The sequence below is a fragment of the Schistocerca americana genome, chromosome 3 (assembly GCF_021461395.2).
Source record: "Schistocerca americana isolate TAMUIC-IGC-003095 chromosome 3, iqSchAmer2.1, whole genome shotgun sequence".
Classification (NCBI taxonomy): Eukaryota; Metazoa; Arthropoda; class Insecta; order Orthoptera; family Acrididae; genus Schistocerca; species Schistocerca americana.
In genome coordinates, this window is record NC_060121.1 from 939,293,746 (window position 1) to 939,316,867 (window position 23,122).

The 23,122-nt window shown below is 38.5% G+C and overlaps 1 protein-coding gene across 4 annotated transcripts in view; it reads right to left on the reverse strand.

Moving 5' to 3' along the window:
- LOC124605953 (transmembrane protein 41A-like) overlaps nucleotides 1–23,122 on the reverse strand; it is a 60,018-nt gene that overhangs the window by 7,923 nt on the left and 28,973 nt on the right. The window lies entirely within an intron of this gene.

The following is a 23,122-nucleotide window of genomic DNA, read 5'->3' on the forward strand; positions in this document are numbered from 1 at the left end:
GATCCACATTGATTGTCAACTTTCCCTGTGGGACACAATGGAAGCTATATTTTAAAAACTTTATTTAATTTATCAAAGGTACTTCAAGCCATTTGTACTCTTCTGTTTACTTTGCTTGCTGCCCATCAAGATTCTTAACTAATGAAATGTGATGTCTGCCCAACAGAAGTTTCTATCTCATTTCCTTCATAATCATTTTGTTTTCAGTTGTTTCTCTTACAAAATTTTCATTTTATATCCTCTCAAGTTTGTGTATGAGCCATGTCTAATTTGAAGAAATTGTCCAAAAATATGGAAGATTATCGATATAGAGCAGAAGTTGTGACAGAGGGAGGATGAGGAAACAAAAAGAATGAGGAATTGAAACCCATTCAGCAAATGAAATGGGACAGTGGTTATCACACTGGAATGAATAACAGTCAAGAGGTGTGGAATCACACCACTTTCCTGCAATCTTAATTGACATTTTCTGCAGTTTTTCTAAATAAGTCATGGCAACTGATGGAATGATTCATTTAAGAACATCATTCCTTTCCTGTCCTAACTGTATCTGAGTTTTTGCTCTGCTAAAGCCTTTCTTATTGGCAGCAAGCTACACCCCAGTCTTTCTACCTTTCCTTCCTTGAGCGTAACTCTTGCTAAATGTGAATCCAATGTCTTAATAAACTTGCCACTTTAATCAGAAAAGCGGAAGGTAAAGTATGGCCTTTGTAACTGAGTTACTATTCAACCAATTACATTGTGTGTTCGAAAGCAGAATACTGTCTCTTGCTCTTCAGGTTAATTTCAACACATAGCAGTAAGAACACTGTAGCTTCATACAAGGCACATTATGTGGCCAATTTTGTGTAGAAGCCAGAGAGTTGGTTATGTGGTAATCTAACATGTATAAATAAAAGAACATTCATTTTTGATCTAGAGCTTCACATTCATAAGTGCTCTTCTCTTTCATTGTCCCTGTATGAAATCTAATAATCAATCTGGCAATTTCTGGTTAAAAAAGGAGTTGCACCAGAAACTGTCACTTGAGAATGACGGTCAAGTACAAAAGAGATAACTGTAGCACGGCATCAGGCTAAGTAGTGCTGCTGCTGTGTGCTAGGTGGGTTGCGCAGGTATGAATGAATGAATAAGTAAATTAATAGTTGCAGTAGTATCTTACGTCTCTGTAGCATATTTCAATAATACTGTGCAAGTAGTTTTTATTTGAGTTGGAACAGATGTGATCAAAAGTATCCAGACACCTGGCTGAAAATGACTTACAAGTTTGTGGCGCCCTCCATCGGTAATGCTGGAATTCAATATTGTGTTGGCCCACCCTTGGACAATCATCTGGTATGCTTTTATAATTGGCCACACGTTGCATCACAAAAGACAAACAATTATTTGTCATCAACATCCTACAATTAGTATGATGTACATTTCGTATTTCGAACTAAAAGATAACTGAAGTGCAATTCTGTAGTCACGTTGTCTACTTTGATGTGAGTTTCATTGTTCTTCATTGTTTTTTTTTTTCTTCCTTGGCGGGCTGCGCTGCACTGTCAAGGTAATCCCCAGTCTTTGGCTAAATGGCTGGCGGGAGGCCAAATAAATAAATTTAAAAAGATCTCCACCCTTCGACAGCTGACAAGCAAGTCAGTAGAAAACACAGCTGCAGTCAACAGTTGCTCGCCTTTAGCCAGTCTGTGCTGTCGTGTAGAACAATGTCTTCACTCTTTTATTGGTATTGTTTTGACTCTGCAGTAACTCGTCGAGTTTTGAAGTACAGAAGCACTAGGAGGTTATGGATTCATCCCATGAATAGCGACAGACATTTAGGAGAGTTTCTTTCTTTATATGAAGAACTTAAAAACTATCCTGAAAAATTTTATTCAAATTACAGAATGAATCATAATACATGTGCTGCAGAATATTCAAGACAAAATTTCTAAGCAGAACACAAATTTTCGCAGAAATATAACAGCAGAAGAAAAATTGTGTATAACGATAAGGTAAGATTCGTTAGTACACACTTTTTGGTTTGCAGTAGAACTTTGTACAGCATTCACTACCTCCAGTTAATTGCAGTCATGCTTTTGTATTTTAAATTTCACAAACGCTTACCTCTGAGGGGAAGAGAGTTTATGGGACTCCTGAGAATCATTAGGAAGTAATTAGCTTCATCATTTTGGGTAATGTCTTGCTGTGCCTTCAACGAAGAATCGCAGAAATACTCCTTCAGAATTTTCCAACTTTTTTCTTCTTTTTTCTTCATGATGCAGCGCTTGGCAGTGGTGATGGTTCATCATGTGGAGCCACTGATGACCTCACAGAATTCTTTTCATTACCTTGTAAGATAGACAGATTGATAGGCGAAGAGTTTTGAGATAATGCCCTTTGACTCAGTGGTTCTATTTCCACTGATAAGGAACTGCCACAGCATGACTTTACAATGCATTATCATCTGGCAGGGACACATTTCCGTCCCTCAGTGACACTCATATCTGTCTCCGTTTACAAGTAAATGCGAACTATTCAGTGGCGGCAGTGCTGCGATCGCTGGCGAGCTATTGTTGTAAATGCATGTAAATACGGTAGATTAAATAAATGAAATAAAAGTAATTTCGCATGTATCATTATAATAAACGTAATTTTTCCTGACTGATTGTGAAATGTGAGGCAACATCTTAAAATAAAAGACGTGTGCAGTCACACTTGTGAAGAAAGCAGAAGGGAGACGTGTGATGCGTGTACTGCAGAAGCTGTAGTGCTGCGCCACAGGCTCGCGCCTGCGGTCGGCTCGTGCCGGCAATATTAAACACTCGGGATGTCGCCGGCTCGGCTCCGGGAGGCTCATGCCGTGTCGGCACGGCCCGGCCGCCAGTGTGAACACCGCAATTCAAAACCATGTGTTTGATATCGAAGCGGGCGGCGGCCCGGCCAGGCTCGGCTCGGCCCGGCCCGGCCAGCAGTGTGAACGCAGCCTTAGCCTTGATGACAGCTTCCACTCTCAGAGGAATATGTTCAATCAGGTGCTGCAAGGTTTCTTGGGGAATGGCAGCCTATTCTTCATGGAGTGCTGCACTGAGGAGAGGTACCGATGTTGGTCGGTGAGGTCTGGCACGAAGTCGGCATTCCAAAACATCCCAAAGGTGTTCTATATGATTCAGGTCAGGATCTCTGTGCAGGTCAGTCCATTACAGGGATGTTACTGTTGTGTAACCACTCTGCCACAGGCCATGCATTATGAGCAGGTGCTCGATCGTGTTGAAATATCCAACTGCCATCCCCAAATTGCTCTTCAACAGTGGCAAGCAAGAAGGTGCTTAAAACATCAATGTAGGCCTGTGCTGTGATAGTGCCAAACAAAAAAATGGGTGAAACCCCATCCATGAAAAGCACAGCCACGCCATAACACCACCACCTCCGAATTTTACTGTAGGCACTACACACACTGGCAGATGACGTCACCGGGTATTCACCATATCCACACCCTGCCATCCGATCGTCACATTGTGCACTGTGATTTGTCACTCAACGCAACATTTTTCCACTGTTCAGTCGTCCAATGTTCACACTCCTTACACCAAGTGAAGCGTCGTTTGGCATTTACCAGTGTGATGTGTGGCTTATGAGCAGCCGCTCAACCATGAAATCCAAGTTTTCTCACCTCCCACCTAACTGTCATAGTACTTGCAGTGGATCCTGATGCAGTTTGGAATTCCTGTGTGATGGTATGGATAGATGTCTGACTATTACACTTCACAACCCTCTTCAACTGTCGGCGGTCTCTGTCAGTAAACAGACTAGGTCAGCCTGTATGCTTTTGTGCTGTACATGTCCCTTCACTTCACTATCACATCGGAAACAGTGGACCTAGGGATGTTTAGGAGTGTGGAAAACTTGTGTACAGATGTATGATACAAGTGACACTCAATCACCTGACCACATTTGAAATCCATGAGTTCCGTGGAGCACACCATTCTGCTCTCTCGTAATGTCTAATGACTACTGAGGTCGCTGATATGGAGTACATGGCAATAGGTGGCAGCACAATGCACCTCATATGAAAAACATATGTTTTTGGGGGTGTCCGGATACTTTTGATCACACAGTGTACATGTTTTGATAACGCATAATTTACTTCTGATGGTCACTATTACTCTAATGCATTAGTGTGATTAAAGAACACTACCTTGTTTACAAAGTGACTTGTAAAATCCTGTGGTGATAGACGTGATCTTGTAGTAGAAGTCTATAAACAATCATGCCATGAGAATCCCAGAAAATGACAGCCATTGAAGCAAACTCAACTGAAATTACTACAGCTGACATATTCCTTATGAGAGAAATCAGCAAGTGTATGCCTATTGATATTTAAAACAATTTTAAAATATTGTTTATAAATTAAATTGTGTGTAAACAAGTCTGAATTCACTTGTGCAATGCACATTTGAATGTGTTTTTGGTTTATGTTTATCAGGCATGGTATCCATTGAGTAGAAAGCTTTATTATGCACAAAGCTAGGCGTCAAATTTGCTGAAAGTGTGCTACTGAGATCTTTGCAATATCAGTGACCATGTATGCCATTAACTGGCAATCACTGAGTATGGAATTGTGAACTTTTGTCATAGTCTCATAGGTTATAGAAGTTTTTCGATGTCATGAACACTTGTAATTTTCAGTGGTTTGGAGGACTCTTTTGGTGTAAAACATAAATCCTGTTTTATATTTGCTGAGGTTAAACCTTTAATTCTCTGCTCACACAATGCCCCATCACTGTTCACAATGATGGTGGCTTATAACTGACCAGAGCTTGAGGTACTGGAAGAATGGCAGCACAGACAAGCCTCTGGGTCAGGGACCCAGGTTTATATTAAGCTTGAATTCAGTGACTCTTGGCGATTATGATTTAACATTCACCTCGAAAATACCCCAAGTTAGGAATTCTATGGACACAACAGGTATTTCAGTGCCCTCCTATTTGTCCCACTCCACATCAATACAAGGAGAAATACATGATGGAAACTGAACAGAGACTTTTGTTATAGTAAGAGTATTATCTGAATTGTAATCAATACATAAGTCTACATTTTAAAAATTTTTGTCAAATGATTTCTCAAAAATAGGTATTCTAGAATTAATCTGTATTGCTGATTCTAAAAATTACTTTCATTTTGCTCTGTCACATCACAATTATTCATAAAATAAGATCTCATATTCTAAAGATTTAAGTAACTGAAACACATATCTTAAAATAAAATTTCAATCAAATTCTATATGATTATAATTATTGTTTTATTTTCATAGGCATATACCAAGGATACTATAAACAATTGTCAGCTACATTATGAGTTCTCTTTTACATTTAATTTTCAAGTGTTATCTTTCTTTATTCCCTTGAAGAACCTTCATCTTTATTGTCCATCTTCAAAACATAACAATAGTGAGCAATCATACATTATTTCAATCTTTCCTATTACCTCTCCACAACTGCATGCTACTCTTCACTAAGATGTTGCAGATTTACAGGGAAGTACTCAATATGTCAGTGTAGAATGTAGATTTCACACCCATGTTACTACTCAACAACTTGAAATTTTCCAACATGGTTTTGAGAATGTTCTTGTAACTTATATGTTTTTTATTCCTTAGAAAGGTTTTGGTAACAGATCTGTAGGCAGCCCATGCATCTATTTTTGTAACATTCAATATTCTTGAGCAGTATGGAGCAGACAACATCCTGTTGGTCAAAACCTCTGTGTAAAGAAAAAATTTAGCCATCTGAAGATGTTCATGGCTGCCCAGAATCAGTTATGGCACAAATAAAAAATTTAAAAAGTATTTGTGGCTGGTTGCGTCATTCACTAATATTTTTTTGTGGTCAATGAACAGTTCAGACAACATGTTTTTAGTCCCAGGCACAAAATATCTCTGATATGGTCAAAGCTTTGTACTCTAATGCTTTGCACTGCCCACCTATCACACTCATATGTATATTTATAAAAGACAGTGTCCCAACTGACTGACTCATCATTGACCAGCACAAACCACTAAGGACAGAAACTTGAAATTTGCAGAGGATGTTGATCTTATACTGTAGGCGTCATTTAAGAAGCCTTTTTTTGAAATTCAACCCCTGTCTATCTATATCCGAATCCCGCTCCAGCTACTGCCGGGTCTGGGTGCTGACGAGTCCTCTCCATTTGGCTCGGTCCTCCCACCACTTTTCTTCCTCCACTTGCTGCCAGGTCACACCTCTCCTTTCAACAGATATTCTCACTCCCATTTTCCACCGTGTTCTTGGGCACCCTGTAGGTCTTTTCCCATCCATCTTTAGTTCTTCCATAATTTTGGGGAGTCTCTGCCCATGCATCCTCTTAACATGCCCATACCATCTTAATCTCTTTCTTTCAATTTCTTCTTTCATACTTTCTTGTTTGAGGTCCTTTCTAATCTCTACATTCCTTACTCTGTCCATTCTTGTTTTTCCCTTAACTGCTCTGAGAAATTTCATTTCCGCTGCTTGCAGCCTGCTCCAGTCCCTTTCTTTCATTGTCCATGTTTCTCCACCATAGGTGACAATAGGGAAGTAATAATTCTTATACATCAGGAGTTTTGCTCTTTCTGAAACTTCATTATTCCAAATCAGATGTTTTATTGTTTGGTAGAAATTGCCTCCCTTCTGTAACCTCCTATTAATTTCGTTAGTTATTCTTCCATCCCTAGATATTTCACTCCCTAAATAACTGAAACTTTCTACCACTTTGAGGGGTTCTCCATTCAAGGTAATATTTCCATTGATTCCTTTCTCTCTTCCAAATACCATTACTTCACTCTTATCTTTATTTATTTTTAATCCATACCTTTTCATTATTTCCTTCCACGCATCAAGCTGTAACTGTACATCTACCTCTTTATCACCCCATATTACCATAGCATCTGCAAAAATCATCTTTTTGTCTTTTTCTTTTACTATATCTTTAACTGCCCTATTCATTCCCTCCATCACAGCATTAAAAAGCGCAGGAGATAGAATACTTCCTTGCTTAAGTCCTTGTCTTATTTCAAAGTATTCAGAGTTCCCCAATGGTGTTCTAATTCTACAATTGTGGCCTCTGTACATTGTCTTTATAACATTAATGTATCCATCTTCTATATCTATCTTCTTCAGTTCTTCCCAGAGTCTTTCCCTGTCAACTGAGTCATATGCCTTTTCTATGTCTATAAAAACCATTATCACCCTTTTGTTATACTCCCAACTTTTTTCCATCAGTTGACGGATAGAAAATATCAGGTCGATTGTGCTCCTTCCTTTCCTAAACCCATGCTGTTCTTCACTCAGCTCCTTTTCTATCTTTTCACTTATTCGATTTAGTAAAATTCTTTCAAAAATCTTGGCTGTATGACTCATGAGGGTTATTCCTCTGTAGTTTTTACAAAGTCTTTTATTGTCTTTCTTGAAGATGGGAACAATGTCTCCTGTTCTCCAGTCGCCAGGTATTTTACTATTTCTCCACACGCTTGATAGTACTCTATACAGCCACTGCATTCCCACTGGACCTGCTGCTCTTATCATGTCCACTGATACTTCATCAGGTCCTGGGGCTTTCCCCCCATTCATCTTCTTCACAGCTTTTTCCATTTCTTCCTGTGTAATTTGTCCTAATTCTGCTTCCCAACTTCTCTCAATTTCTCCATTATTTGTTGTTTCCTCATGTACCTGCTCCTCAGCGTTTAACAGCTTCTTAAAATGTTCTTTCCAGAGATCTTTTATATTCCCTGGATCTTCAATAATGGTACCGTCGTCTGTTTCCATCTTTACTGGTACTTCAGAAGCCTTCCTTTTATTTTTCATCATTTTATAGAACATTTTCTTATTGCTCTTCACATCTTCTTCAAGTTTTTTTGTAAACTCTTCCCATGCCTTTTTCTTTGCTGTTTCCACTATTTCTTTGCACTTCTTCTTTTCCTCTATATATCTTTTATGGTCTTCGTCATTTTTAGTTTTGCACCATTTTCTCCATGCTCCATTTTTTCTTCTAACTGCTTGGATTGTGGTATCATCCCACCAACCTTTTTTTGAAATTCCACCCCTAAGGCAGTGAAATAGACAATGAAAGGTTTTTTGGAAATATGCTGCTATTAAGACAATTTTGAAGCTAAACCTATGAAACTGGTGTATGGTGTCTCCATCAAAAATAAAGATATATATGTTTCAATATAATGGAAGGAAACATTCCACGTGGGAAAAATTATATATAAAAACAAAGATGAGGTGACTTACCGAACAAAAGCGCTGGCAGGTCGATAGACACACAAACAAACACAAACATACACACAAAATTCAAGCTTTCGCAACAAACTGTTGCCTCATCAGGAAAGAGGGAAGGAGAGGGGAAGACGAAAGGAAGTGGGTTTTAAGGGAGAGGGTAAGGAGTCATTCCAATCCCGGGAGCGGAAAGACTTACCTTAGGGGGAAAAAAGGACAGGTATACACTCGCACACACGCACATATCCATCCACACATACAGACACAAGCAGACATATTTAAAGACAAAGTCTCGCACACACGCACATATCCATCCACACATACAGACACAAGCAGACATATTTAAAGACAAAGTCTTTAAATATGTCTGCTTGTGTCTGTATGTGTGGATGGATATGTGCGTGTGTGCGAGTGTATACCTGTCCTTTTTTCCCCCTAAGGTAAGTCTTTCCACTCCCGGGATTGGAATGACTCCTTACCCTCTCCCTTAAAACCCACTTCCTTTCGTCTTCCCCTCTCCTTCCCTCTTTCCTGATGAGGCAACAGTTTGTTGCGAAAGCTTGAATTTTGTGTGTATGTTTGTGTTTGTTTGTGTGTCTATCGACCTGCCAGCGCTTTTGTTCGGTAAGTCACCTCATCTTTGTTTTTATATATGATATATATGTTTCAGCATTTTTGTAAGTTTAACGCCTATGGGGAGGGGGGGGGGTGAAAGTTTTGTTTAAACAAATCATTATTAAAGAACTACTAACATATTTTCAAACCTACATATATGAAAACTGGTACTTGGTTTGTCAGTCAGAAATAAAAAAAGTGCTTCATTGTTTTTGGAAACTCAATGTAGGCATCGTTTAAGAAGGGATTGTTTGAAATTCCACTCCTAAGGGGGTGAAATAGGGGATGAAAGTTTTTTCGAAAATATATGGCTATTTTCATTTTCAAGCAGGTGCCACAAAAATTGGTATTTGGTTTTTCTGTCAGAAATGAAAGACATATATGTTTCAGTGTTTTTGGAAATTCAACCACTAATGGGGTAAAATAGTGGGTGAAAGTTTTTTGAGAATAAATTGTTACTAAAGAACTACTGAAGTATTTGTAAAGCTACATATTTGAAAATTGGTTTTGATTTCTTGATTAGAAATTTAAAAAAAATACAAAAAATACCTCTTTCAGTGTTTTTGGAAATTCAGCCCTCTAAGGGAGTGAGATAGGGAATGAAAAGTTTTACGAAATTATTCATCGTGAAACTTTTTTCAAAGCTAAATCTAATAAAATTTGTATTTGACGTCTCTGTTAGAAATTAAAAAAAAAGGTGTTTCACTGTTTTATGGGAATTCAGCCCCCAAGGGGATGAAATGGGGATGAAAATTTTTAAGAAAATATTTTGCTATATTAAAAAAAAGCTAAATCCATGAAAACTGGTATTTCACTTCTTGGTTAGATAGGATGAAATATGTGTTACAGGATGAAAGTTTCTCTGGAAATATCACAAGAACGCAAAGGGCATGATTAACAAAAACCTTGGACTCAAGCTACCAGAACTGCTTTTTGGTCAGAAGTGCATTCTGGGAAAGACCACACTTTAGAAGCCTTAGTTAGTGTGAAAAGTTTAGAAGGTGTTGCAGTTAATGGACTAAATCAAAGAAAGCTATTTAACAGCTACCATGACAAATTACCTTTGTCAGAACTGCATAGAAAAAGAAATAGCTCATTAATACATTCATTTTTAGTAGACCTAATATATGTTTATAAAATTATCTTTTTTAGTTACTAATCAAACTCGCATTTTCATGTATCCAGTTTGCTTTCCTAACAAAATTCCTACAATTAAACACAAAATAAACTTTATTCAATTATGAAAAACTATATATGATAGAAGAAAATTAAGATCAGTTATAAAATCAGCATTAAAAATTAGTTATGAAAACACATCTATTTTCAGTCATCCGATATCATGTAGACTGGTGTTATATGCACTGCCTGACAAAAAATGTGATGTGCTGAGAAGAAAAACGAACTGAAACTTCATTGTTGACAGGCTATGTGATGTTTTTGCAGCAATTACAAAATTGACTCGAGTTCAGAACTTGGCCGTATAAGCCCATTTATCTTTAAAATGTTGCAACCCTCTCGCCTGGATGCATGCACTGATTCGGTTGAGAAGGGTGTCATCAAGAGAATGTAGCCTCTCCTGAAGCAAGCAGCCCCACTGCTGCTGCAATTGGTGCTTGATATCTTCGATACAGGCATTGGGATGGAGTTGACATTGGAGCTGGTACCACACATTCTATTAGGGACAGATTTATATTGGATAGTGAAAACCAATCAAAGACATTATGGTCAGTGATCAAAGCTGAAACATGTGCCACAGATTTATTTAATAAAATTCTTTATAAATGTAAACAAATCAAACATCAATGTAGAAGATTGCCCAGACAATGTAAATTCCTTCAACAGTGAGCAATTTGAAGGTGAATTTTTCAGTACATTTACCAAAACTAGTGTAAAAGATATAGAAAATGTGATACTATCACTGAAAACTAAAACATCAGTGGAATGGGAAGGGATACAACAAAAGTGTTAAAAACAGTCTCTAAAATAATTGCACAGCCAGCCACAACTACAATAGTGAAACAGTCCTTCAAGAAGGTTATTTTCCAGATGCAATCAAGTACACAGTAGTTAACATACTATTCAAAAAAGGCACAAAAGAACATATGGGAAACTATTGCCCAGTCTCTCTTCTTCCATCACTAACAAAAATATTTGAAAAGGTAGACAACACACAAACTCAAAATTTTATTGAAAAATTTAATAAAATAATCTCAAAAAATCAGTACGGATTTCAAAAAGGCAAAACCACAGTATCTGTTATAAATCATTTCGTCGGTAAAATTAGCTCATCTCTAGACAACTCACTGCATGCCACAGGATTTTTCTGTGACACATCAAAGGCCTTCGATAGTGTGAATCACTCCTTGCTACTCTGTAAACTGGAAAAGTATGGAATTGGGGACATGGTATTAGAATGGTATAAGTCCTATATGATCAACCCAAGACAAACAGTGGTTATGTCATCAGAGAGAGAAACTTATACTTCAAAATGGAAAACCATTTCACATGGAGTAGGAATGCTAGATAAAAATCTATCTTGGGGATCACATATAAGTACCTTGCAAATTAATTAAATAGCCTAGCATTTGCAGTGGGGATATTGTACAATGCTACCAGTATGGGCATAAGAAAAGTAGTATATCACAGCTACTTTGAGTCAGTAATAGGGTATGGAATTGTATTTTTGGGTAACTCAAACCATATGTGTCATATCTAAGACTTCAGCAAATCACCATCAGAGATATGTATAATGTAGGGCGAAGAAAATCATGTTGCCCACTCATAAAAAATCTAAGTATCTTAAGTGCTTCCTCGCTATAGATATTTGAGCTGATTATCTTTGTACATAGTAACACTGATTTATTTGTAGCAAATCATTTTCAACATGAGTACAACACCAGAAATCAAAATAATTTTATGCTGCCCACCCACCGTTTAAAACTTTATGCTCGAACTCCATATTATATAGGTATGAAAATTTATAACAAAGTGAAAGGAAGAGAATTGCTCAGCGTAAATTTATAAACATTGAAAAAAACCTTTATGTGAAACTCGTGCAGAAATGTTACTATTCAGCAGAAGAATTCATAAACGACAACCTGAAAATTTGGGCAAGAGAGAGCAAGCATTTAGGACTGTTAATTTTTAAAAGTTTGTTACTTTTGAAGAAAAATTATTAATTGCTTAATTGAGTAATCATTCAGTACTGTATATTATATTACTGATATTATAAGAAAAACTGTAAACCAGTTTTTGTGTTGTGAAGAGTCTCCTGTACATTGAGTCAATGGCTTGAAATTGTTTGTTACAAGACAATAAATGTCTATTCTATTCTACTGTATTCTATTCTGGGGATCTTGCTGGCATGGGAGTACCTCAACATTACGAGGGTAGTTTGAAAAGTTCTCGGAATCACCACAGCAGGTCAGCACTAGCGCAACGAGTTGTTCATGTGATATTCATTGGACTGTTGCTTGTAAACACGTGCCATGTCAGTGCTCTTGGAAGAGAGCTGTGGTGGTGACGTGGCCCTGTTGTTGTTCCCATGTAGTGATTTTCTAAGATGGAAAAAAATCGAGATTCGAGCAGTGATTAAGTACTTTGGGAAGAAAGGTATGAAAGCAAAGGACATTCATGCTGATTTCCAGAATACACTGGGGGACTCTGCTCCTTCATATTCAGCTGTTGCTAAGTGGACAAATGAATTTAAATTTGGTTTGGTGACCTCAGATGATGATCTGTGCAGTGGTTGGCCAAGATGTGCCACTACTGCAGAAATACTTGCAAAAGTACACAAAATGGTCATGGAGGATCGCCGATTGAAAGTGCATGAAATTGCTCAAGCTTGCCAGATGTCATCTGAAAGAGTATATCACATTTTAAATGTGCCAGATGTCATCTGAAAGAGTATATCACATTTTAACTGAAGAATCAGAAATGAAAAAATTACCTGCAAGGTGGGTGCTGTGACTCTTGAAGCTGGATCAAAAACGCGTGAGGTTGGACATATCGGAACCATTTTTGGCCTGTTTTAGGAGAAACGAACAAGATTTTTTGCACCAGATTGTGACCACAGATGAAACTTGGGTGCACTACTATACCCAGAGACAAAGCAACAGTCAAAGCAGTGGAAACGTGCTGATTCTCTGCCACCAAAGAAAGCTAAGACAATTCCTTCGGCGGGAAAGGTCATGCCATCAGCGTTCTGGGATGCGAAGGGGATTCTGTTTGTAGATTAATTCTCCACTGGGCAAACAATTATTGGAGAATACTATGCTAACCTCCTGGGCAAAATGCAATAAAAGATACATGAAAAAAGGCCATGTTTAGCAGGGAAGAAAGTCATCTTCCATTAAGACAATGTGCGCCCGCACACATGTGCCGTCGCCATGGCAAAATTACATGAACTAAGGTATGAATTGTTGCCACGTCCACCTAATTCACCTGATATGGCTGCGTTAGACTTCCATATCTCGCCAAAACTGAAAATTTTTCTTGGTGGATGAAGATTCACTTCAAACAAAGAATTGATAGCCAGAGTTGACAACTGTCTTGCAGGCCTGGAGGAAACTCATTTTTGAGATGGGATCAAGGCATGGGAACATTGTTGGACCAAGTGCATTAATCTACAAGGAGACTACATTGAAAACCACAAAAATGTTTCAGTGATGTAAGTACTTCTTTTTCTATTCTGTTCTGAGAACTTTCCAAACCACCCTTGTATGTAAACAGTTCATAGACATACATGATGTGTGCATAAGCATTGTCCAGTTGAAAAATGGCTAATGATGGGAGATAACACGAGATGCAGGCTGTTCATGGCATACTGTTGTATGAGGGTCACTCCAAAAGAAATGCCCACTGTTTTTGGAAAAATACACTTTTCATTCTGCATGTGTGAAAGTTTTACAGTATGTAGATACATTCTTCCCGCTTGTTTTCAAACTTTATATTAACTTAAGTATGTTGTTAAATTAACTTAATTATGTCATGTATTGGAAAATTTGACTCGTTCCACATCATTACGAAATATCGTATTCATGATCCATGGAACTATTAATCTAATCTAATCTAATCTAGTTCAACCTGTTCCCGTGAGTATCACCTTCACAGCATGTCTTCAAGATGGCTGCTACACTTGATGTTCATCAGAAGCAACATGCTTTCATAGAATTCCTGTGCTGTGAAAATGAGACAGTGGGAAACATCCACAAGAGATTGAAAAAGGTGTATGAAGATGCTGCTGTCGGTAGCAGTACAGTTAGTCGGTGGGCAAGCAGGTTACGTGATGAAAGTGGGCATGGCAATATTGAGGATTATCCTCGCAGCAGCAGGCCTCGTACTGCACACACTCCAGACAATGTGCAGAGAGTTAACAAATTGGTGACTGCTTACAGATGCATCACAGTGAACGACTGAGTCGTGTTCAACCACATCGGCAAAAGCAGGATGTTTTGCTGTTGCATGAGAATGCACGGCCACATGTCAGTCAAAAAACCATGGAAGCGATCACAAAACTCGGATGGACAACACTGAAACACCAGCCTTACAGTCCTGACCGGGCTCCATGTGACTATCATCTCTTTAGGAAACTGAAAGACTCTCTTTGTGGAACAAGGTTTGAAGATGGTGACCGGTATACAGTCGCTGGTACCAAGATGGCATAAGGCAATTGAGAGGGATGGAAATTATGTGGAGAAATGAAAATATTGTTCCTAAAGGATGTATCTACACACTGTAAGACTTTCAAACATGTAGAATAAAAGATAGAATTAAAAAAAAAATAGTGTGCATTTCTTTTGGAGTGACCCTCGAATCATCATAGTTCCCCCAATCTACACACTGTAAGATTTTCAAACATGTAGAATAAAAGATAGAATTAAAAAAAAATAGTGTGCATTTCTTTTGGAGTGACCCTCAAATCATCATAGTTCCCCCAATCACCATTAGCCATGGCATGAAGTCATATCTGATGGCTCCCGACACAATAATACCGGAAGTAACACCAGCGTGCATCTCCAACACACTGGAAGAATCGGACCTCTCTCCAGATCACTGCCAAATGTTTCCAGTGATGGTTACTTGAGATAATGCACAACTGCAATTCATTGCTGAATAAAATGCAATGATATTCACCAGCAGTCCATGTTTCCTGGTCATGGCACTCCTCCAAATGCAGCCATCTGTGTTGTGGTGTCAACATCAGCCTACACAGTGGACAGTAAATCCCTGGTCTGATTACTGCTAACCTCTGAACAATGCAGTGGGATGACACAGAATGTCTCAGGATGTCCATAACTTGTTCACGTATGGCACATGCTGATGTGAAGGGGTAATGATGTGCTTGATGCATAATATTGTGGTTCTCCCTTGTGGTGGTCAGGCGTGGTTCATTGGAACCTTGACGATGAATATGTCTGTCCTCACATTTGCATGCACTTTATTGGACCACTGCACCATTCAACTAGCTGGCTGAATGGACGCCCACACTGACACCCCTTTCAAACTCTGTCAGGTGCTGATAATGCTGTCTCACACAAGCATACGGCATGCCCATGTCCTTCACAGTGATCACTTAACGTATGCTATTTACATCCCTCATATACCTCACCAGGGCTGGCAACAACACTAAACATTAACAACACTAATGCACTCTGATGGCGATTCTACCTGTCACAGAGAATTGCTACTCTAATCATTTCTATACCTGCTGAAGGTGTGTACTGTACAAAGTTACTATGACTTCGAGCCATGTCTTCTGAGTGCTTCACTTTCCTTACCATGCAGTGTAAATCGACTTCCAGCATAAATCAGTAATTGAGAATTCTTGGTATTAGCAGGAAAGGTAGTATAAAGAAAGGCTGCCACATAGATAGGAAGTGCTGATCAGTAGAGAGATACATAGAAAGTTCTCAGCTATATAATCCTTTTTCTCATAGAAAGCTCACACTGTCAGGAAAGTTAAAGGGGGGAGGCACTGTCATGAGTGATAAAATACTGGTGGTTGTAGGGTTCAGAAAAGATCCTTTTTTAGGGTAGGGAGGACAGAAAGAAACCAAATTTTAAGAGAGGTTAGGACTGAGACAAACCTTCAGTTTGAGAAAGAAACCAGAAAACATAATTCTAGCTTATTACCTCGGCATAAACAGCTATTGGTTAATAATTTTCAACAATCAGCAGATATTTCAACTCTACCCAATTTTATCTCAGTCAATGTGAAATGTCAGCTATCTTTATTACATCAAAATATTCGAGGACTGAGAAATAAAATTAATGGATTAATTATCTGCATAGATGAATTAGAGTCCTCAAACCCAGCTGACATAATCTGCCTCTCTGAACATCATGTGACCACTGGTATAGAGCTTTTAAGTGTTACAGGGTTTAGGTTAGCATCTCACTTTTGCAGAGTAGAAATGGAGAAAGGAGGAGTTGCCACATTCATCAGGAACAGTCATACATTTAAGAACACAGACATTCAAATATTTTGCCTAGAACAGCATATGGAAGCATGTGCAACAGAAGTAGAATTTCACAAAAAACCCTTCATAATATTAAGTGTATATCGAGCACCTGCAGGTAACTTTAATCTGTTCATAAACCATCTTGAAGCTGTACTGGCCTATTTAACAACCAAAAACAAAGAAATAGTGGCTGCTGGTGATTTCAATGTAGATTTCCTTAAAGACTTTCCCAATAAGAACTTATTTGAGTTAGTAACACTATCATTCAATTTAATTCCCACTGTAAGTTCCCCACTAGGGCAGCCAATTGCTCACAAACAGTCATCAATAATATTTTTATAGAAAAGTCCAAAGAACAAAATTATATTACAAAACCAATAGTCAATGGCCTCTTAGATCATGACATGCAGTTCCTTCTGTTAAATGTTAATACTGAACAGGATATAAAATCTGTTAAATCTGAGCTCAAGAAGGTAATCAATAAGCCAAAAATTGATTATTTTAGGACACTCCTCAGAGACATTCACTGGACTGATGTTTCCAGTGCTCATGGCATGAATGAAAAATGTAACACTTTTGCTAATAAAGTGCTTACCTGATTTGAACACTGCTTTCCCCTCAAACTGACCAAGGTTAGAGCAAAGTCTACAAAGAAGCCATGGATTGCTCAAGGAATAGGGATATCTTGTAAAACAAAAAAGAAAACTGTATCTGTCAATCTGAAACAGTTCTGATGTTGATGCTATAGCATATTACAAGAAATACTGCAAAATATTAAAGACTGTAATACGAACATCAAAGCAAATACACTCCTGGAAATTGAAATAAGAACACCGTGAATTCATTGTCCCAGAAAGGGGAAACTTTATTGACACATTCCTGGGGTCAGATACATCACATGATCACACTGACAGAACCACAGGCACATAGACACAGGCAACAGAGCATGCACAATGTCGGCACTAGTACAGTGTATATCCACCTTTCGCAGCAATGCAGGCTGCTATTCTCCCATGGAGACGATCGTAGAGATGCTGGATGTAGTCCTGTGGAACGGCTTGCCATGCCATTTCCACCTGGCGCCTCAGTTGGACCAGCGTTCATGCTGGACGTGCAGACCGTGTGAGACGACGCTTCATCCAGTCCCAAACATGCTCAATGGGGGACAGATCCGGAGATCTTGCTGGCCAGGGTAGTTGACTTACACCTTCTAGAGCACGTTGGGTGGCACGGGATACATGCGGACGTGCATTGTCCTGTTGGAACAGCAAGTTCCCTTGCCGGTCTAGGAATGGTAGAATGATGGGTTCAATGACGGTTTGGATGTACCGTGCACTATTCAGTGTCCCCTCGACGATCACCAGTGGTGTACGGCCAGTGTAGGAGATCGCTCCCCACACCATGATGCCGGGTGTTGACCCTGTGTGCCTCGGTCGTATGCAGTCCTGATTGTGGTGCTCACCTGCACGGCGCCAAACACGCATTAGACCATCATTGGCACCAAGGCAGAAGCGACTCTCATCGCTGAAGACGACACGTCTCCATTCGTCCCTCCATTCACGCCTGTCGCGACACCACTGGAGGTGGGCTGCACGATGTTGGGGCGTGAGCGGAAGACGGCCTAACGGTGTGCGGGACCGTAGCCCAGCTTCATGGAGACGGTTGCGAATGGTCCTCGCCGATACCCCAGGAGCAACAGTGTCCCTAATTTGCTGGGAAGTGGCGGTGCGGTCCCCTACGGCACTGCGTAGGATCCTACGGTCTTGGCGTGCATCCGTGCGTCGCTGCGGTCCGGTCCCAGGTCGACGGGCACGTGCACCTTCCGCCGACCACTGGCGACAACATCGATGTACTGTGGAGACCTCACGCCCCACGTGTTGAGCAATTTGGCGGTACGTCCACCCGGCCTCCCGCATGCCCACTATACGCCCTCGCTCAAAGTCCGTCAACTGCACATACGGTTCACGTCCGCGCTGTCGCGGCATGCTACCAGTGTTAAAGACTGCGATGGAGCTCCATATGCCACGGCAAACTGGCTGACAATGACGGCGGCGGTGCACAAATGCTGCGCAGCTAGCGCCATTCGACGGCCAACACCGCGGTTCCTGGTGTGTCTGCTGTGCCGTGCGTGTGATCATTGCTTGTACAGCCCTCTCGCAGTGTCCGGAGCAAGTATGGTGGGTCTGACACACCGGTGTCAATGTGTTCTTTTTTCCATTTCCAGGAGTGTATATTACAAGGAAAAGATAGTCATATAAGATACCAAAGAAGGACAAAATGGGATATAGTGAACCAGGAGACAGGTAGAACCAGACATGAAGAGGGACAAATAGCATTAAGGGTAAATGATACATTGGTGACAGATGTGTATAGTGTTGCAGAACTTTTTAACAAACATTTTATAACTGTTACTGAAAAGATGAGGTTGTCAGGTTCGTAGATGCTGCTATGGAATACCTCAGACCAGACATTTCAAGTAACTTTCATAATATGAATTTGACCCTCACTACCCCAGCAGAAATAAAGTCCATCATAAAATCTTTAAAATCAAAAACATCTAGTGGGTATGATGAAATATCAATAAAGTTAATTAGAGAATGTAATTCTGAGTTAAGTAACATATTAAGCTATCTGTGTAACCAGTAGTTCATCAGTGGAATATTTCCTGAATGGTTGAAATATGCTGAAGTTAAGCCACTGTTTAAGAAGGGAGGTAAAGAAATAGCATCAAACTTCCATCCAATTTCATTTTTGCCATCATTCTCAAAAATTTTAGAAAAAGTAATGTTCAATCAGCTTTATAATCATCTTATCTCTAATAATGTACTGTCAAATTCGCAGTACGGATTTCTAAAGGGTTCTGATATTGAGAAGACTATCTACACTTACAGTGAAAATGTGCTTAATTCATTAGACAAAAAATTGCAGGCAACTGGTATATTTTGTGATCAGTCAAAGGCATTTGACTGTGTAAATCACAATACCCTTTTAAGTAAATTAGAGTATTATGGTGTAACAGGAAATGCTGCAAAATGGTTCAAATCTTATATCTCTGGCAGGAAACAAAGAGTGTTATTAGGAAAGAGACATGCATTAAGCTATCAGGCATCATCCAACTGGGAACTAATTACATGTAGGGTCCCCACAAGGTTCCCTTTTAGGGCCCTTACTTTTTCTTGTGTATATGAATGACCTTTCATCAGTAACATTACCAGGTGCTGAGTTCGCTTTGTTTGCTGATGATACAAACATTGCAATAAATAGCAAATCAAGTGTAGTCTTAGAAAGATTGGCTAGTAAAATATTTGTGGACATTAATCACTGTTTCCTAGCCAATTCTTTGTCACTAAACTTTGAAAAAACACACAACATGCAGTTCAGAACTTGTAAGGGGTGTCCCACGAGTATACGCCTAACATATGATGACAAGCAGATAGAAGAAGTGGACAGTGTTAAATTCTTGGGATTACAGCTTGATAATAAATTCAACTGGGAGGAGAACACCACAGAACTGCTGAAGCATCTTAACAAATCTCTATTTACAATGTGAATTGTGTCAGACATAGGGGATATAAAAATGAAAAAGCTGGCATACTATGCTTACTTTCATTCCATAATGTCATAGGGAATTATTTTTTTGGGGTAATTCATCAAGCCAAGCTAAAGTTCTCCAGACACAAAAAAGGGCATTAAGAGTTATATGTGGTATGAACTCAAGAACATCCTGCAGAAGCCTGTTTAGGGAACTAGGGATTCTAACTACTGCTTCCCAATATATTTAATCCTTAATGAAATTTGTCATTAAAAATATATCACTTTTTCAAACCAACAGCTCAATTCATGGAATCAATACTAGAATAAGAATAATCTTCACAAGGATTTAAAGTCACTTACTCTTGTACAAAAAGGTGTGCATTATTCAGGAACACACATTTTCAATAACTTGCCAGCAGTCATAAAAAGCTTAACCAACAATGAAATTCAGTTTAAGAGAAGCCTAAAGGATTTATTGGGGGCCAACTCCTTCTACTCCATTGATGACCCCCATGGTGAGAATTTTCCATGAACTGAATAGGTTTACATCCACTAATGCACCCAGTCAATGGACACATTGGGTAGAATATCTAGAGTGATTTGAACAGATCATAAATAATTTGCCATTGTCCACAACACAAAACACTACAGCTGAAGTAATATGCAAGACAAAAGAGAAGAATGAATGGATAGTCCCACTTTATTGGTGGCCAACTCCTTCTACTCCATTGATGACTTTCTCAGTAGAACCAACTGATTTGTGTGTGTGTGTGTGTGTTTTACATGTTTATTGCATTAAATTCAGTGCATTAGTGTTTGTAAAATGATTCTTTCATATAGTGCTCATTAAAAAAAATGATGATCATTCCACTTGGGGCCTGTGGAAGGTACATTAGCTTCTTTGTTTCAGTTGTAAATATTTGTCATGTATTATTGTTTTTCTGACATGTTCTACATCCTGGAGGACCTCCTCACTACGGATCAATTGGAATGAAAGTAAATCTAATCTAATCTAAACATTCTGATAGCAGTGCCTCTAAATGTTGCTTTATCCTCACATACTTTTTATCTGGAGAATAAGAGTTTCACACATGGACTTTTGTTTTGTGTATATTTTTTACCCCTCCATTACATTATAACTAAATAATTAGTGCATTACGACTGCTAAGTGACAAAAATTTAAATATTGTGGAATTCATAAAGGAATGAAAATGGATTTTGCCTTAATGCTGAATGATGTGTAATATTTATTTTAGGTACACACTACTTCCACATATTTCAAAATAAGAAGTCAAAACAAATTTTATTTTTTTAATTATAAACATGATAAAAGAGTCTTCTTCTTCATGTGCCGTCTCCTCTAAGAAGGTTGGCTGTCATCATGGCAATTTCTGATCTTGATTTGGCTGATCTAAGGAGTTCTGACGTTGAACAGTTGTACCAATTTTTTAAATTGTCAATCCAGGATGTCCGTCTTCTACCCCTCGTTCTCTTCCCACAAATTTTCCCTTCTAGTATTATTTGCAATATTTTGTAATTTACTCCCCTAATAACATGGCCTAAATATTGTAGCTTCCTTACTTTAATAATTTTAATTAATTCTTTTTCCTTTCCCATTCTTCTTAGGACATCTTGATTAGTAATCCTCGACACCCAACTAATTCTAAGTATTCTTCTATATGCCCACATTTCAAAAGCTTCTAAACTGTTCATGTCCTTCTTTTTCAATGTCCACGCTTCCATTCCGTATAATAATAATTTTGAGAATACATAGCATCTTAGCAACCTCATTTTTGTGTTTAAACAAATGTCTCTCGAACAGAGTGCATTTTTCATCTTATTAAAGATACTTCTGGCCTGTCCTATTCTCGATTTAATTTCTTCTGAGCTTTCAATCTCCTCATTTACAATTGTTCCGAGATATTTAAATTTACGTACTTGATCGACTCTTTCCCTATTGATTGTAAGATTTTCTTGTTGGTGTGTTTTAGATATCACCATGAACTTAGTCTTGCTTACGTTAAGAGTCAAGCCAAATTCTTCACTTTTTTCTGCGACTTTGTCAAGAAGTAATTGTAGATCTTTGAGGTTTCCAGCTAGTAGTGCAGTGTCATCAGCAAACCTAACATTGTTAATGTTTAGCCCATTCACTTTAATGCCAGCTATTTCATCTGATAGAGCTGCCTGGATTATGTCTTCTGAATACATATTAAACAATAAGGGTGAGAGAACGCAACCTTGTCTCACACCCCTCTTTATTTCTATATCATTCGATAACTCATTTTCTACCTTCACGGTTGCGGTTTGATTGTAGTAGAGGTTATATATAATGCGGATGTCTTTCTTATCAAGTGTTTTCTTTTCTAACAATTCTATGAGATGATCATGACGAACTTTGTCAAATGCTTTATTATAATCCAGGAAGCACACATATAGTGGCTGGTTAACCTCCATACATCGTTGCGCTAATATGTTAAAAGCAAACAATGCTTCTCTTGTACCGAGGGAACTTCTAAAACCGAATTGTGTTTCACTTATACCTTCTTCTACTTTTTTGTATATTCGTTGGTGTATAACTTTTAGAAATATCTTTAAGGTGTGACTCATTAAGCTTATTGTACAGTGATCATTACAAGTTTTGGCATTAGCCTTTTTGGGTAATGTAACAAAGGTAGATGTCAACCAATCCCTAGGAATAATTCCCGAATTATAAATATCATTAAACAATTGTACAAATATATCTATATGGTCTATTCCTATGAGTTTCAGGATGTCATTTGGTATCTTATCCGGTCCAGGGGCTTTTCCTGTCTTTGATTTGTTGATAACATGTAATATTTCTTCTTTCAATATGCTTGGTCCTCGTTCTCCGATCATGTTATCATAAAATTTTTGATCTTTTCTTGTATCTTCAAATAGTTCTTTGACATATTCTGTCCACCTGTCCAGTTTACCTTTAACATCAGGAATTATTTTGTCATTTTTATCTAACAATAAACTTGTACTTTTCTTTTTATTAAGTCCAGCTAAATCTTTAACTTTTTTGTGTAAGTTGAAACTATCATGTCTTGTTTCATAACTCTCAATTTCAGAGCATTGTTCCTTGTACCATTCTTCTTTTGCTCGCCGTGTTTCTTTTCGTATTTCTGCATGTAATCTTTTATACTCACTTTCATCTCTATTTTTAAGTATTCTTCTTTGTTCCATCAATTGTAATATCTTCTCTGTCATCCACTTCTTTTTCATGTTGTCGTG